The 16329-nt window shown below is 36.2% G+C and overlaps 1 protein-coding gene across 2 annotated transcripts in view; it reads right to left on the reverse strand.

Moving 5' to 3' along the window:
* PRKG1 (protein kinase cGMP-dependent 1) overlaps positions 1-16329 on the reverse strand; it is a 1171371-nt gene that overhangs the window by 1046437 nt on the left and 108605 nt on the right. The window lies entirely within an intron of this gene.

A 16329-nucleotide genomic window follows, 5' to 3' on the forward strand; every position in this document is an offset into this window, starting at 1 on the left:
TCTTCCGTGAAACCGGTCACTGGTACCAAAAGGTTAGGGACCACTGCCCTAGGTGGTTTCAGTGTGAACCATGGTTGAGAACCTCTGGTCTAGGAAAAGGATTTTCAGATTTTTGCTCACATTTTCCCTTAAAAAATTTTTTTAAACTATGTGGCCTCATGCATATTTTTAAGTTGGCATTCAAAATTTTTTCATCACAAGTTTAAATACTTGCAAAGGCTGTAATATCTGGCCAGAATAAATATTGATATTTTAAAATAAATCTGTTGTATCATTCTTTTATCGTCCACTATCATCCATTTTTAAAGATGCATGGATAAACTCTTCTTAAACCTCAGAAATTTTCTATCATTCCCTTTTGGTTTTGATGAAACAATATTTCTATGCTACTTCCACAATAGAATGTAAAATATTCTTTATTCTTGAAAGTCTTTTATTGACATACCACCCTTTCACATACATTCTCCAATAGGTTGATTTTAGAAAATAATATATATGGAATTGGAGGATCATAAAACTGATTTCTTTACATGTATCTATGTTCTTGTATTTTTTTGTCTTAGCCTGGGATCTCCCAGAAAACAGAGCGTTAGTAAAGGGCTTTTATGGAGGCAGTTTCTTTAGGGACGTGGTCCCAAGAAACAGGAAGAGTGCGCAGGACAGGAGGGAGAGTCAATCCAAGCAGTCATTGAGCTAGTGACCGCTGTGGGCAAATGGGGCTTAATGCCACTAGGGGCCCTCCACAGAGCCCTGGAAAATGTGTCTCAGGTTTGTTTTGGGGAGACACGGAAGAGAAGAGTGTACCTCGCACCCATCTCCCATTGGTCGTGGGTTCCCCATGAGGTGCTAACGCCCATTTCCTTTCAGATTCATGACCTAAGGGAACATCAGAAGTGGGGTGAGCAAGAAAAAGAAAGGTGAGGTACAGTTGTGGTATGGTGCTATCAGGTTACACCTGTGTGCAGTTGGTTGTTGCAACAATGGCTAAAGCAAAAAGGTGGGCTGAGAGTATGTGAAGATGGGCACAAGACATGTCTGACATTGTCTTAGGAAATCTTGGAGTTTCCCCACTGTGTCTCTGTTGGAGACCACTAATACAGGAGAACCACGGAAAACTTCTTCGAGGAGGTGACACTGGATGTAAGCCTTAAAAGGAAGAAAGTAATACATTGCCAGCCAAGTAGGAAAAGGTTGTTTCAGATTAAAGGAATGTCAGACATAGAGAATAATATAACAAAAGGTATAGGACATAAAATAGAATCATGTATTCAGGGAATTATAAACAGTTTGATAGTGAACGTGTGAATCAAGAGATAATGATGGAGAGGAGATGGAGGAGTGAAGTCCTGTTGGACTGTTTGCAACATACCAAGGAGCTTTCCTTTATCATGAAGGCTATAGGGAGCATTGGAGATACTTAGGCAGGGGGTCTCACAGAGAGAGAGATGGCTTGTCATGAAATGATTGGGGTCTGGACTATGAGGGAGTCTGCAAGGATGGAGAACGGAAAGTACACTGGGGAAATATTTACAAAGGGAAGCCAGAGAAGTCTTCAACAGCTACATGAGGTGAAAGAGAGAAGAGGTTTATTAAGATGACTCACAGGCATGTCATCAAGTCAAAATGACTAGAACAATTGGATTAGTGGCTAAGTAGTATAAATACAAGACCTGATTTACTCGAGTTTTAGGCAAACCAGGTCCCCAATTTTCCAGTTGTTTCCTATGAGTCAGCCTACCTAAATAAAACCCTTAGAATGAAGTCCATTCCTGAAGGCCCATCTTAGAAGTCACCAGTGTTTCCTGCTTGCACCCAATGAGACAGGGTCTCACTACCTCCATTCCAGCAGTAGGAAACTCCAGTGTCTTCAAAAAGTCCTACACTTTGATGCTCCTGGGCACCCTATTCATATAAAATATGATAGGACTGGAGCCCCTTAGAGTTGGGGAACAAGGCAGCCCTTCCTTCAGGGGTAGGGAGGTCATCACCAATGAGAATGGAGATTGGAAGGGATTGGAGCAACTTTGCTACCAAAAGACATCAAATTAAAAACTTACAAAATGCCTTGCTAGCAAAATAAAATATATGTATGGTTCAAATCTGACTTGTAGATCTCCAGTCTGTGTCATATGAAAACATAAATTCCTAAAGACTTTATGAGACTCTTTCCTTGAGGATGTACCTGACTTTCTCACCTGACTCTACCTTACAGAGTAACTATAAGTGGAATCCCCAAATTAGACTTCAAGGCTTTTGAGGCAGATAGTTGGGAATATTCCTGTTTATATTTTCTACTGTGTTTTCTTGCTTTGAAAAACCTGGAGGTTGTGGTAAAGATAATGAGATAATGCATATAAAAGCATGTCAAGAGTCACAGAGTACTTACAAACATACTATGTCAATATCATCATCCTCATGAGATCACCTGAAAAATTCACTAAGAGTCTCCAGATAGCCAAGAGACAAGACTAGGGTCATATTAAAACTTTGAAGTCAAGGTGGCTTCTTTCAGGCCATCATTGCCAGTAACTAAAACTAACTGTCATTAAAATATATTTGTTTTCATTCCATTAGCATAAGCTTTCATTAAATTAAAGTCTTTGCTGCTAAATCAATGCCTATTAGCACTAAGCTTTAGACATGAATATTGAATTTTTACTCTTTTTTAAAGTATTCTGTCTTATCTTTTCTTATTACATAAGCAATAAAATCTAACTTCTAATTACCAAATATTTAATTTCAATTACTGCAAATGTATAATATAGATCATGGTAATTAAAAGTAATATTCTACAAAAGGTTGTTTATTAGACCCTAGAAAACTAGATGCATTTGATTTGTAATACCATATTCCCTCTTTTTAAGTATAGACAGACACTGGACATTTCAGCTTGGAATTTGTTCAGCTTAGGAGTCATGCTGCTGCCATAAATTTTCCATATTATTTATTTTTTCCTTTCCTTGGCAAATTAGGAGGCAAAAGCTTACAAGGCATTAGCTTTCCAAAGCAAAGCCACAGATATAATAAAATAGATGGAATAACTTATGACAATAGAGAGTAAATGGAAATTCAGATAATTTTAATGTCCCCCACAAAAATACTGATAAAAATAACTAACCTATTTTTAAAATATTAGGATAGATTTTAATTTCCATGCAAATAGAGTGACTTAGAGTTCAAATTCATATTTGAAAACAGTTGGGTATATGTGCAACTCTGGTTTCAACTAAATGAGACAGGGCATTAATGTCTATACTCAATTCTAACCAGGGTAGTTTTTTTTAAAGTATCATAAAAATCTCTCATTTCTTAAAGCAAAGGAAAAATTTTAAGTGCCAGTATTTTGAAAGCCTTACGGAGAATATGGAAGTTGACTCGTAATAGTTGATGTGAGAATTAAATGAGTTAAAATATGTAAAGTACTTAGAACCTTGCAAGTCAGATTTAAGCCCCATGGTGAGCTTTGTGGTGGACCTATAGATGAGCACAATAATAGGTTGTTTGTGAGCAGTTCTGCCCAAGGAGTCAAGGAGAAATAGGATGTGTAAACTGGATTGGTCACTAAACAGCAACTTAACTAAAATCTTTCATTGAGATTTTTTTGGAGTTTCCCCTATTTTTTTTTCTGTAAGCAAACAAAAAGATTATAGGACAATCAGGGTTAAACCTATGCCGTTTTTACAGGTTGAAGCTAGATTGTCATTAATCTAAAAATAAATTTCACACATAAAATCTTTCATACATAAACATCTTCATATATGACTGTTTCCAATTAAGACAGAATTAAATATTGGTAAATAGGAACAAAACCTTTAGCATTCTGGTCTATAAGTGTCAAAAGTTTGAAGAGTATCTCCCTCCCCATGCTATCAACTCCCAGCCCCATAACATGGGTCAACTTTTCTAGAATAAATCCTCATTCTCCTCAATGGAAATAGGCAATCAAGATCACTTCTATAAAACAAGAGTGAAAGAGCAAGACACACATATACACACATGATATTTCAGGGACAAGAAAATGACTTAAGATAATATTAATAATAAAAACCATGATGACATCGAATGTGTATCTGCAGAAGAGGATAGTGCATTGACAAAGGTCTAAGAGAATGCAGTGAAGAAAGAATAGGGAAGAAGGAATTCTTGAAAATTATGTATAGTAGTGAAGCTTCTGATCAAAATGAGTATATTGACCCCCATATCATGCTTCCTCTTGCCATTGGGGATGGTAAGACGTATTAAGCTTCATTAAAACCCCTTTATTCTTGTTGATTGTTTAAGCCACAGGTATGGATAAAAGAAATAATTTTTAAAGAATAAAGTTGGCCGGGCGCGGTGGCTCATGCCTGTAATCCTAGCACTCTGGGAGGCCGAGGTGGGCAGATCGTTTGAGCTCAGGAGTTCGAGACCAGCCTGAGCAAGAGCGAGACCCCATCTCTACTAAAAAATAGAAAGAAATTATATGGACAGCTAAAAATATATACAGAAAAAATTAGCCGGGCATGGTGGTGCATGCCTGTAGTCCCAGCTACTCGGGAGGCTGAGGCAGTAGGATCGCTTAAGCCCAGGAGTTTGAGGTTGCTGTGAGCTAGGCTGACGCCACGGCACTCACTCTAGCCTGGGCAACAGAGTGAGACTCTGTCTCAAAAAAAAAAAAAAAAAAAAAAAAAAAAAAGAATAAAGTTAATTAAGACTATTATAAAATTGTATGATTTTACACAATTATCTGACTTCAGTCATTGATAGAATTAGTTTTTGGAAATGTCAATGCCCATCAGCAAAAGATCACTAGCTGTGGTGGAACAAGTAGAGTTTGTTACTCATTGCAGAGAAGGAGAATGCATACCACAGGGAACTAATTATGAGGCATCTCAGTAAGACAGTGTTAGAAGGAACCTATTATAGAGTTTGGGTTTTTGTTGCATTATTCTGAGGAGGTTCTAAAGAAGTTGAGGTTCACTCTAGATTGAGTGTGGTCAAAAAGTAGGGGCAATTCTGTGAGTAGATATCTCAATAAACCTTATCTATAGAGAGAGGAGGCTAGAGCAAACCTAAAATTGAAATTAGCGATAGAGGGAGATATCTGGTTTAGTGAGAAAAGGAGATATCTGATCTATTTTTTGGTTTGCACAGTGACCCAGTCTGAAGTGGGTGGTCTATGAGATTGTTTACATTCAACAGAACAACATGGCTTAAGTGTAAGTGTAAAATCAGTTTGTAATAACTTTGAGGTCTAGCTATGATCATCAGACCAGTTCCTGGTTGTCACCAGTTGCCTTTTTCTTTCTTAGAAGAAAACCAAGAAGAATATGTCTAGTAATGATTATCCATAGCTTGTAATTTTTATTTACATGAATTAGGTTTCTGTATGTGAGTTTTCCCTCAGGAAATTATGGTTTCCTTAGGGACTAGAGATCAAATCCTAATCATATGTGTGTACCCTCAAGAAGCAACCCAGAGGGGTTAGATTTTCATTCTTTCCCAAAGAGGTTAAGGAACTTGGCTGACATCACCTAGCTGATATCTGGAAGAGCTGGAATTGAAAGCGGTGTTTGAACAAAAGCCTCTTGGTGCTGTGGTGAAATTAACTACAAGTGGCATCCCAGTAAGATGGATGCCTCAACAGTGTTTGGGAGAAGGTTGTGCTGCATAATTGCAATTTGTTCTACTGTATGTCTTTCATATGGGTTTTGCCCTTTGCTACACATGTGGGATGTTAGCCCCATTGCTTTGCACCAAAGAGACTCTGAAGAAGACTAAAGCATGAACCGCCAAGTGCCATCCTCATTTGATAGGGATCAGCTAGTCTGTACTTGGGTGAAGGCAACAGATGTTTCTCAAGTTTCTGCCAAAATGTTAAGTGGGGAGATGATGCTAGAGGTACAACAGAAGGTACAACAGATGCACGTACAATACAAGAAGCAGAGGGCTGGCAATGATGGGGGCCTGCTCTCGTGGCTGGTGCCAACAATCACCACCATGGAGAACACTGAGTACAATCAGTGTAGCAGTGTTCCTTAATACTGTGCCATTAAGACCATATTTATCTCACCCATTCAATGTGCCAGGCAGAAAATTAATGGAGCATATCATTGTGCAAGACCATTCATAAATTTATGGGGTGCCAATTTTTGTGCTAATGGGCGACGATGACATTTTCAAATAAATATCCCTAGCCTCAAGGAATTTTGACACCAGTCTTAGTGTCACATTACCTGTATTCTTATGGTTGTCACTTATGAGCTGAGTGGCCTTGGGGAAATCATTTAAAATTTCAAATCCTCAGTTTTGTCACTTATAAAATGGGAGAAAAACAATACCTTCTGCAGAGGGCTGTTATAAGGATCAAGCGAGATAAGACATAAAAATTTCTCAGCTCTGAGTGTAGTGCTCAATGAAAGTTATTCATTGTTATTGGTATTAAGCTTCTTCATTACTGTAGGTATTTAATTAGAGATAGTTTGAATATATCCCAAACAATGTAGAATGTGGAGAACCAAAAAATCATGGGCACCAAATTATGCTTAAATGTACCAGCAAAAATGCATATGATACGTTCCTCGATCACCGACACTTTTCAAACATTAAACAAAATCTTTTCATGCTTGTGGAAAGCAGAATGAGATGTCCCCTTATGTAATCACAAGGATTCTTGTGATTACATTGAGAGAGAAAGGCAGAAGAGATGATCTGAGTAATGCTATATAAGAAAACCTGGATCTAGACCTAGACCAGGCATGGCTGGCTTTGAAGGTGGAATGGAGCCACGAGCTAAGAATGTGGGTAGTTTCTAAAAGCTGGACAAGACAAAGAAATGGATTCTCCCCTAGAATTTCCAGAAAGGAACAACAGTCCTACTGACACCTCAATCTGAACCCACAGAAACACTGATTAGACTTCTGACTTACAAAACTATACAATAAAAATTTGTGCTACTTAAGTCACTAAATATTTGTGTGATAATTTGTTACAGCAGCAATAGAAATTAATACAATGCCTCTTGGCTTTATGAAATTATATTTGCAAAATAACTAAGGGACATTTAGTAATGTTTAGCATACATGTTACATATATGTATACATGTTTAGCATACATGCTAACAGGAAGGAATGATAACAATTTACTAAAGATTCTGCCTAGTCTATTATGTATCTAAGTCAAATGTACCAAGTTCAGTACAGAAACTTAAACCATAGAATGTCATGCCTGGATGGGCACTGCAAACCATCTAATACAAACTCCCCTATGTGTGCCCAGGAAATTCCTTCAATTTGACAGAGCTAGCAAGTTGCTCAGAAACAGGGGCTGGAAAATGCACTAGAAAAGTATTTGAATATGTTTTGAAGGAGGACAGAGAGAAAAATTGCATATTAGACCTACAGAATACAGTGATATATGTAAAGATTGACTTTAGGACCTTAAAAATTCCTTTGAACTCCTTTTCCCTCTTCATGTGGGCCTCATAGTTTATTGTGATTGATGTTAGCAATACCAGAAAAACCTGAATCAACAACCCCTAAAACCTCGCCCTTCCTAATACTTACACTATTCATCATTATTTAGCTGAAGGTAATTTTCTCTATTAAAATGGAAATCATCTTAGGAGAGGTGAGCATACTGACCTCTGTATTATTTATATTTAGATATAACTAAGGTTCTAAATTCTAGAGAGCAAGTTTCACTACCCTGGTCCACAACTATCTTTCATAAAGTAATAAAGTGCTTCAAAAGTTTTTCTTAAAAAATTAAAAAATCATTTTTTCAATAAACATTCCAAAGATTATAAATGCAAAAGGCAAAGTTTTTATTTTTTTTTTTTTTGAGACAGGGTCTTGTTCTGCCACACAAGCTGGAGTGCAGTGGCCCAATCATAGTTAACTCTAACCTCAAATTCCTGGGCTCAAGTGATCCTCCTGCCTCAGCCTCCCAACTAGGTGGGACTACAGGCATGCACCACCATGCCAAGTTACTTTTTAAATTTTTTTTAGAGATGGGATCTTGCTGTATTGTCTAGGTTGGTCTCAAACTCCTGGGCTCAAGCAATCCTCCCGCCTCAGCCTCCCAAATTGCTGGAATTATAGGCATGTACCAAGTCCAGCCTGTAATTTTTAAAGCAAAATCCTATTGACATTGGTATATTGAGAATCTGCTGATACTTGGAACCTGTGATCATTTGTAAATTTTCATGCCCAAGTTCATGATGACTGTTTCTTCTCACTAAAGGAAAGATTAGTTTTGTATTTGCAAATAGATACTAACTTCTCAACTGATGGGCATAAATTGTAGCTTTTCTAGACTATTGACTGCAAAATAAATCAGCAAGTTATTTTTACATGAATTCAATAATATAATATTATTTAAAACTCTAAAACCTCTAAACTTAATTCTGTATCATTTTATTTTAATATATATCAACATGATCTTACCATAAAATGGAAAGATTTGCTTTGTGGTGAGGTTAAAACTGTCATTATATTTTTAGGCCCTGAATTTTAACACTCTCTAGAGAGACAGTTTTGGAATAATGTCCAAAATAAAAACAGGAAATGAACAGGGTCATTTAATTAGAGTAGAAAATGGTTTTATATATTTTTGTTTTGCCAAAAATTCTCTATCAAAATATAATCCTTCTGAGACTAAGGCATGATTCATTTTCCTTGATAAGCATATTTAACTGTACACATCTGTACCATGAGTCTAAAATTTGTATTTTCGATACTCCAGATTTTTCTTCAAAATTCAGTTGGGCATCCTAGACAATCAGAAAGATTTTTCTAAGTATCGAGAGAATTAAGATTTATAAAATGTATTCATATTCTTAGGAAAAAGTATAAAGGAGTGAAAATTACAAAGATCAATAACTCAAGGATAGTGAATATTTTCTTTCACTTTTCATCACTCACTGAAATTTTAATTTATTTTACCTAAGATGAATATGGTACAACTGAACCATGCTAAGGAATAGCAATAGCATAAACTATATATTAAAAATAATATGGATTTTGCAAGTGAACATTAGGAAGACTACATTTTCAAACTACCAACACAATAAGTTTATTGTGCTTTTGGAGCAAAGAAATAAATGAAGAATTCTTCTGAGGGCAGCTATTTATTGACCAAAGCAACCTATATTCAGTTCTAAGATATGGCTTAGTATCTCACACGATTTCCTTTTTATTTTATCTAAAATGTAACAGTCACATATTAGTTACTAAGAGACCAGGTTGCAAAATAATTTGGAGCTTAACATTTAGAACCAATATGTTGTTGCTTCTCCCTTCAATTAACCTAGCTTATCCAAGCAAGAATGCTTTTACTCTATGGCAAGCTAAACCATAAATAAACACAATAGGTGTAGTCATTTATTGTAGATAAAATAGAACATTCTGAGGAGACAATGAGAATAATAGTAGTTTACAGAGGGAAGATACAGGAATCAGAGCTGGGTTCTAATCAAGAAATTGCCTTTAGGCAAGTTTCTTTACTTTCCTGAGCCTCGAAGTACTCATTTAAAACTGATACTAATGATACTACTTATCTCGTGGGGTTAGTGTAAACATTTTTTGGAGAAAATCCATGTAAAACATTTAGTACAGTGTTCAGTACAGATAAAAGTGCTCTAAAAAAGCTTTCTACTAATGATAGTAAACAAAGTTAATATTATCATTTTTAATGCTTTCTTGAGACTTTAAGCTACTTTCAAAACTCATGGAATTTAAACATCAATTTTAGAACCATTTTTTAACTCTCTTTAAATTAACCAGAGATTAATTTGCTTTCTGTAATTAAAATGACATAGCACTATATTGATCTGAGGATTTCTTTTCTACAGTTTACCCTTTAAATTACCTACTTTTAAACAGAAAGTTATTCCAATATTTTTATTTTAATTTTTTTTCCAAATCCCATTATATCCACTTCTCTTTGCTCCATTAACCTTTGAATGGCCTTTGGCCAAAAGCCATAAAACAATGACCTAAAGATTCCTGCTCTGCTCTTCACTGTGTCCTGAAATAAGTTTAATGGAACTTAGACTCTCAAAGAATTTCAGGGTTAGGATGGATCCCAAATGCCATTTAATTCAACTTTCCTTCCCTTCATCCAACATCTACAACATCTGCAATGAGTCATCATTGAGCTTTTAGTGAAAACCCCCTAGTGATAAAGACATCACTACCTCAAGACACAGCTTACTTTCAGACAGCCACAGAAATTAGAGCAGTTGTAAAGAAGCCACCAAATATCTCCATAGAAAGAAGCAGATGTTCTTGACTTATTTTTAAACATAGAACTGCAATTATGTCTAAGAAAGTAACTTAAAAGCTCAGCCATATCTCATCTTTACTCCATTGAGAGCTGTTACATAATGTATTTTATTTAAGGAATCAATAAGGTGGGTTATATGAGCATAGTCCTCTTACAAAGATATCAAGAATTGGTTCTACTGTACTAAAGCAATGCCTCAATGCCTCCAAGGGAGAACTGTCTTGTCTCATTTATCTAAAAAGTAAACGGAATAACTCCAGCTACTTCCTAATTGTTAGAGAAATTACATGAGATTATCCACATGAGGTGCTTAGCACACAGTACCAGGCACATAGTAAGCATTCAACAAATGGTAGCAAGCACAAAAACATGCCCATGATGTGTCTAGCAACATGCTTAGCTCATAGTGCCTATTCTCAAAATGTGATTATTACTCATTAGGCCACTTGTTTCATTATTTAAGACCTCAATTATCACCTGCCAAAAAATATGGCTTGACAAGTGCTAACACATGCAGAGCAAGAGAATGGGTTAAAATGTTGTACATACAAGAAGGTAGCACCAGTACAGACTTTCCTGGTAAGAAGGGGAACCTCACTCTGTTGTGAAAACAGAAGCTTGATGGGACTCACAGCATGAGCAGACAGATCTATGATTGCTCTATAACAGAATTAAAGACCTCCCTGTGTTTGAGAGTCCAGGTTGTCTATAATTAGGATACAGAGTACTGGAAATTGTGAAATTTCCATGAAGTATTTCTCTGTTCATTGCAATACAGAAATACTACTTCAAACTTTGCTCCACAAGAACAGGGGAGCAGAACAAATGGTCGGTCACACGCAGGTTAACTAAAAACAGAAATACTGTGTCAAATATGCTTCTCCACTGTGTCAGATGTCCCGACTCCCTTGCTTTTAGGGTTCCATGCCTCCATCAACCTTTCCACCTCATGCCTTCAACAGCCTCCTGAATCGCCAGCCTCCCATCCCTACTCATCCTGCATGCAGATAGATGCTAGATGGTAGAACAATCTTCCTCAGATAGCAATGCCATTACCTTGCTCAGAAATTTTTCCTGTGGGTCCATATTGCTTATCTTATCAGAACTCATGTTGGTCCTTTTCCATCATCCCCCAATGGTCTATTAACTACTTCTTGAATTCAGCCACCTCCAGGGAGTTCAATGGAATTGCTTCCTACCATCCACCCCCTAGTTCCTGCTTTTACTCTTCCACCTCTGGCTCAGAACTCAATTCCTATAAGAATTCCTGCATACACCTTTCACTGGTCATTTTCTCACCTTTGGGTTTTCTGTATTCTGTTTGCATCATGTTAACATTCACCTCCCTGTATGTCACTTTCAAATGGCTTTAATCCCCATGATGCATGAATATTGTTTATCCCAAATTTACTGGAATGTCCTTTCAGAATTAGCTCATGCCCTTCATTTCATACACAAGCCCAACAAGCCGTGACTTAAGGGACTGAAGAGGTCCAGTTTTCCGAAGGGTTTATAATTACATTCTACTCTTTCTGCGTGAGGTGAAAATCATCCCAGTGTCCTCTGTTTTGTTTCTCTTCTGCAAGAGCGGGGGGTAATACAAGCTTGAAATAATTCAGAGGGCCAGAGTGCTTGCATGCCCTGCCAATCTATCTTGGATGGTGTGGCATATTCATACAACATTTTGCCGTTCGCAAATTGACCTTACTTTTGTTATTTATTTGAGCCTCAAACAAATTGAACAAATCACCCACCTATCCCAATTAGCTACCAATTGGCAGAGATGAGAAAGAACTCCAGATCTGTTGAGTACAAGCCCAGTACTTTTCCGTGGCTACACCAGAACTGCCTCCCTACAGTGAAGCTCTCCCCTCCCCCAGCCTATAGCTGAACTCAGTCTCCTCTACCCGCAACAACCTTGCCTTGACTTTCTATTGTTACACCCTTCCTCAACTTTCTTCTCCACGTTTGCACTATATCAATTCTTAAAAGGGAATTTTGGCAGCTCTTCTTTATTCTTCTTACAAATTAATCCCACACATTAATTTATTGTGATCAAGCACCTCACGCCCACTCCTCCCAAATTTGGCTGGAAAAAACAATGTTGCCAATGATCTCTCTCTCCCTCTCTTTCTCATTTGTTTTTTCATAATTTTTTAAAGTCATATTTATTATAACATCTCTCATTCTTCAAATTTTTGCTTCTCTGTGCTTTGCACATAATATATCAGTAAATACTCATTGAATGAGTCAAAACAAATATTCAAATAAGTTTTGGTTTACATTAATCCAGCTGTAATAAACCCATTTGCAGAAGAAAATACCCTTTTATCGATAAATCCTTAAAATGCTAAATTTAATGGCCCACCCACCTGGCTCCAAGTCACTTGTGGAAACCAGTAAAATGTCTGAGTATGCACATTATCTAACCCTTCAATCTGCTTCAGTTACTGTCCAGTTGGAAAGACTAGACTAATCAGGGGAGAAAAAAACATTTAAAGTTGCCTCTTCCTCTATCCTCAGGAAAATCAAAACATTTTCTATTGTAATGACCACCTAGAATACCAGTTGCACCCATCTTAGTTGGTAATATCTGTTTGATTGCTTCTAGCACATTTTAAAAATGTTTTGGGGCCACTAAGGAATAGCTGTAAAAGGAAGAGGGTCATTTCCATTTCTGTTGTCTCCCCTCCCTCCTTCTCCTACCTCCTCAAACACTGTTACAAACACACACAAACACACACACACACACACACTCTGATTGGCAGCATCTAATCAATACAACTGACAAATTGTTGACTGCCTCTCTTTAAGAAATCATACAGTTGGGAAGCAGCACCCCCCCCAAAAAAAAAAAAAAATCAATAAGGCTATTTCTAGCCTTTATTGCAGAGGAAAAAAAATCCATTTCCCTTCCTCCTAAAAAAACTCTCCAGAAAGAATTTCCACAATCTCCTAAGTTTTCATATCAGTATGTTCTCTCGTATACCTAACCTAAATCATGTTGTATAGGAGTAATGTAGTATTTAAGGAAGTTTTAACTAGAACACAACCTTCATGTTGAAAGATAGTGGGGAACAGAGTTGAATAAATGAAGTGAAGATAAATACTAGAGGATGTTAAATTCTAAGACTGTTCTGAGCTAAGAAAATCAATTAATTAAACTGTAAGTATGAGGCAGGAAAGAGACATAGTTTTAGTTAAAATGATCAAAGCAGCATCTTAACTATATATATAGACTGACTTTTTCTGAAATGCTCCACTAGAAATCCCCCTTCCCTGAATGCATCTTGTGTTCTGAGTGTGAAGCTCATAGGTGCAACGCCAACTGCTACTACAGAAATAGCTACTTTCAATGGAATTGAGTTATGTTTGGCAAAAATGACATTTTTTTATTGAGGCTTTCAGTTTTCTTCTTCTTTTTTTAGTTTTTTTAAAATAGAATGTTCAAAATATTCCTACTGCTGTGGCTGGTTTATGCTTAAAACAGTTCCTTTCTACTTATAACATGCTAATGTAATCTGACTATGCAAATTGCAAATTTTAATTGTTTTGTATTTTAAATCAAATCTCACTTATAAAAACCCATTGATCTCTATGCATGTATGAATACAGATTTAAAAAAACACATTTAACTAATTTAACTAACAGTTTTTACTTGATAATTTTTCTTTCCTGTGAGGAGCAAAATTACATGTTCAGAGAGTAGTAGGGATGTAGGAAGGCAAGACAGGGAAAAGATAGCTCTGGTTGGTTTTATTGGTGGGATAATAGCTATTTAGAGCTAACACCCTGCATAACACACTGCCACCCTTATGCTCAATTGAAAAACTCTGAGAGAACATAAAGACATAAAAATATAGTAGGAACTGCACTAGCATTACTGAAGAGTCATAAAAACAAGCTCCTTTTTCTATCTGTGCCATTGACTAGCTGTTTATCTTTAGGTTAGTCACTTAACTTCTCTGGACTTCACTCACTAGTGACTGAATTAGTATCCATGCCTGTTTTACTGCAAAGCCAAATGCACGTTGCCCTGAATATCATAGTTTAAATTAGGAAAAGCAAAGCGTATGGGTGTCTGGTACTTTATACAACAACAACAACAACAAAAAAAAAAAACACAAAGGAAAATTGGCATAGAGGTCTAAAATCATTGTTCCATGTCATCAATTAATGAGGAATTTTGGTAGCTAAAATCAAAATTAAGCTCTTCCATTGCCAAGTTGAAGCCCACAGAGCTTTTCCAATTTTTTATTCCAATTTCTGTTGAGTACAACCTGGGATATATTGAATAACACCATAATATGCTAACAGTGTTTTCAAAAAATCTACTACCCATGTATCATGTTAAGCTAGTATAGCATTCATATGGATTTGGAAAAATGGAAATTAGGTTAACCTGGCTGATATTAAATTCATATTGTGGATAGAAATATATTTAAGAGTAAACTAAAGAAGATGGAACATTTGAAATATTACATTTAATTCTCTAATACAACTCCATCTCAATTTTCCTAATTTACAATAAAAATTAAATATTTGAACAAAATAAGCTGGTCTGGTACTTTAATCATTAGATCTATTTCCATAATACATCCAGATCTGGTTCAAGCCTTGTATGTCACAATAGTTTTGTAGGTTTTAACTAGCAACATCTCTGGCAAATGTGTTTATGAATCTAATGAAAAGCAAAAAAAGGGAATCCAGATTCAGAAATTCATGAGGATGATAAAATCTGGCAAGATCTGTATTTTATATATTTATTTTTAGTGGAAGGATCTATTTTGAGGTTGTGGTTTTTTATTCTCCTTTGTTGAACTAGAAAAAGCAGCATATACTATTCCAACAACCTACATTTTTATTTCTGTTTTAAAACCCAAAAGCCTTTTTCTGCTGAGAAATTGTATAACTAGTATCTATGATAAAGTTTGATTATACAGTAGTCAAGGCATTGTTTCCTAGGAAACAGTAAATGTTTTTAAAGTATCAAATGTGAGAAGTCTAGTGCTTACCACCGTGATACAACGATGATTTGAGACCTCCACTGCCAGAACCCCCTTCACCCAGGAAATGTAAGACATGATCAATTACTATGTGGGAAAGGTCTTTTACTAGTTTTACACACAAAACACATATACCACTGTACTTAATCCATTTCCTGCCTTACATTGCATTCATAAAACAAAAGACTTTCAGCACAAAGTAAGGAAAACCACAATTCAGTTTGGCTCTGTAGGTGTGCATAGTGGCATGCCAAGAGAAAATAATACCCTTACTGTAGCTGACTCTTGACAGGTAGTGTGGCTTTAGAAGAAAGATCTTCAGATCAGGAGGAGAAAAAGAGCTGGTCCCTGCTCTTGGTTCTGCAGTTTTCTACCTTTGGGTAACTTCTCTGAACTTCAGTTTCTTCATGCTATACCTGTATCAGAGAGCTTTGCAAATATCTTTTTTAAAAATGCACATATAAATCAAAAAATAACTTAGTGGAGAGTCAAGTCCCTTAGAAATGCACAACATTATTGGATTTCAGCTAGTGTTATAAGCATCCTGTATCCTGTCATTTGCCCAACTTCTCATCCACCAACCAATCAGTATTAGCCCATAAGCCCAATGGGCAGTCCCTGTCTTATCAATCATCATGCCACCTTTATTTCAATAGTTCCAAGCTAAGACTTCATTAGCTTTCCCTACCTTGTCTCCCTGCCAAAAACATTTCCCGAAATCTAGACCATCCTACAAATAGCTCCAGATCAATCTCTTACCAGATATATTATTTACAAATATATTCTCCTAGTCAGTTACTTCCTTTTTAATTCTCTTTTAAATACAGAAGTCTTTAATTTGATAAAATCAAATTTATCAATTTGTTCTCATTATAAATTGTGCTTTTGGTGTCATATCTAAAAAATCATTGCCTCCTCTAACTCAAGGGCGCAAAGTTTTTATCTTACATTTTCTTATAAAAGATGGTTATTTGATATGTAAAACATTTATAGGTTTAGGTTTTACATTTAAGTCTACGGTCCACTTGGAGTTTTTTTTATTGTGTGAGGTACGGAT

Source organism: Eulemur rufifrons, chromosome 28 (genome assembly GCF_041146395.1).
Source record: "Eulemur rufifrons isolate Redbay chromosome 28, OSU_ERuf_1, whole genome shotgun sequence".
Lineage (NCBI taxonomy): Eukaryota > Metazoa > Chordata > Mammalia > Primates > Lemuridae > Eulemur > Eulemur rufifrons.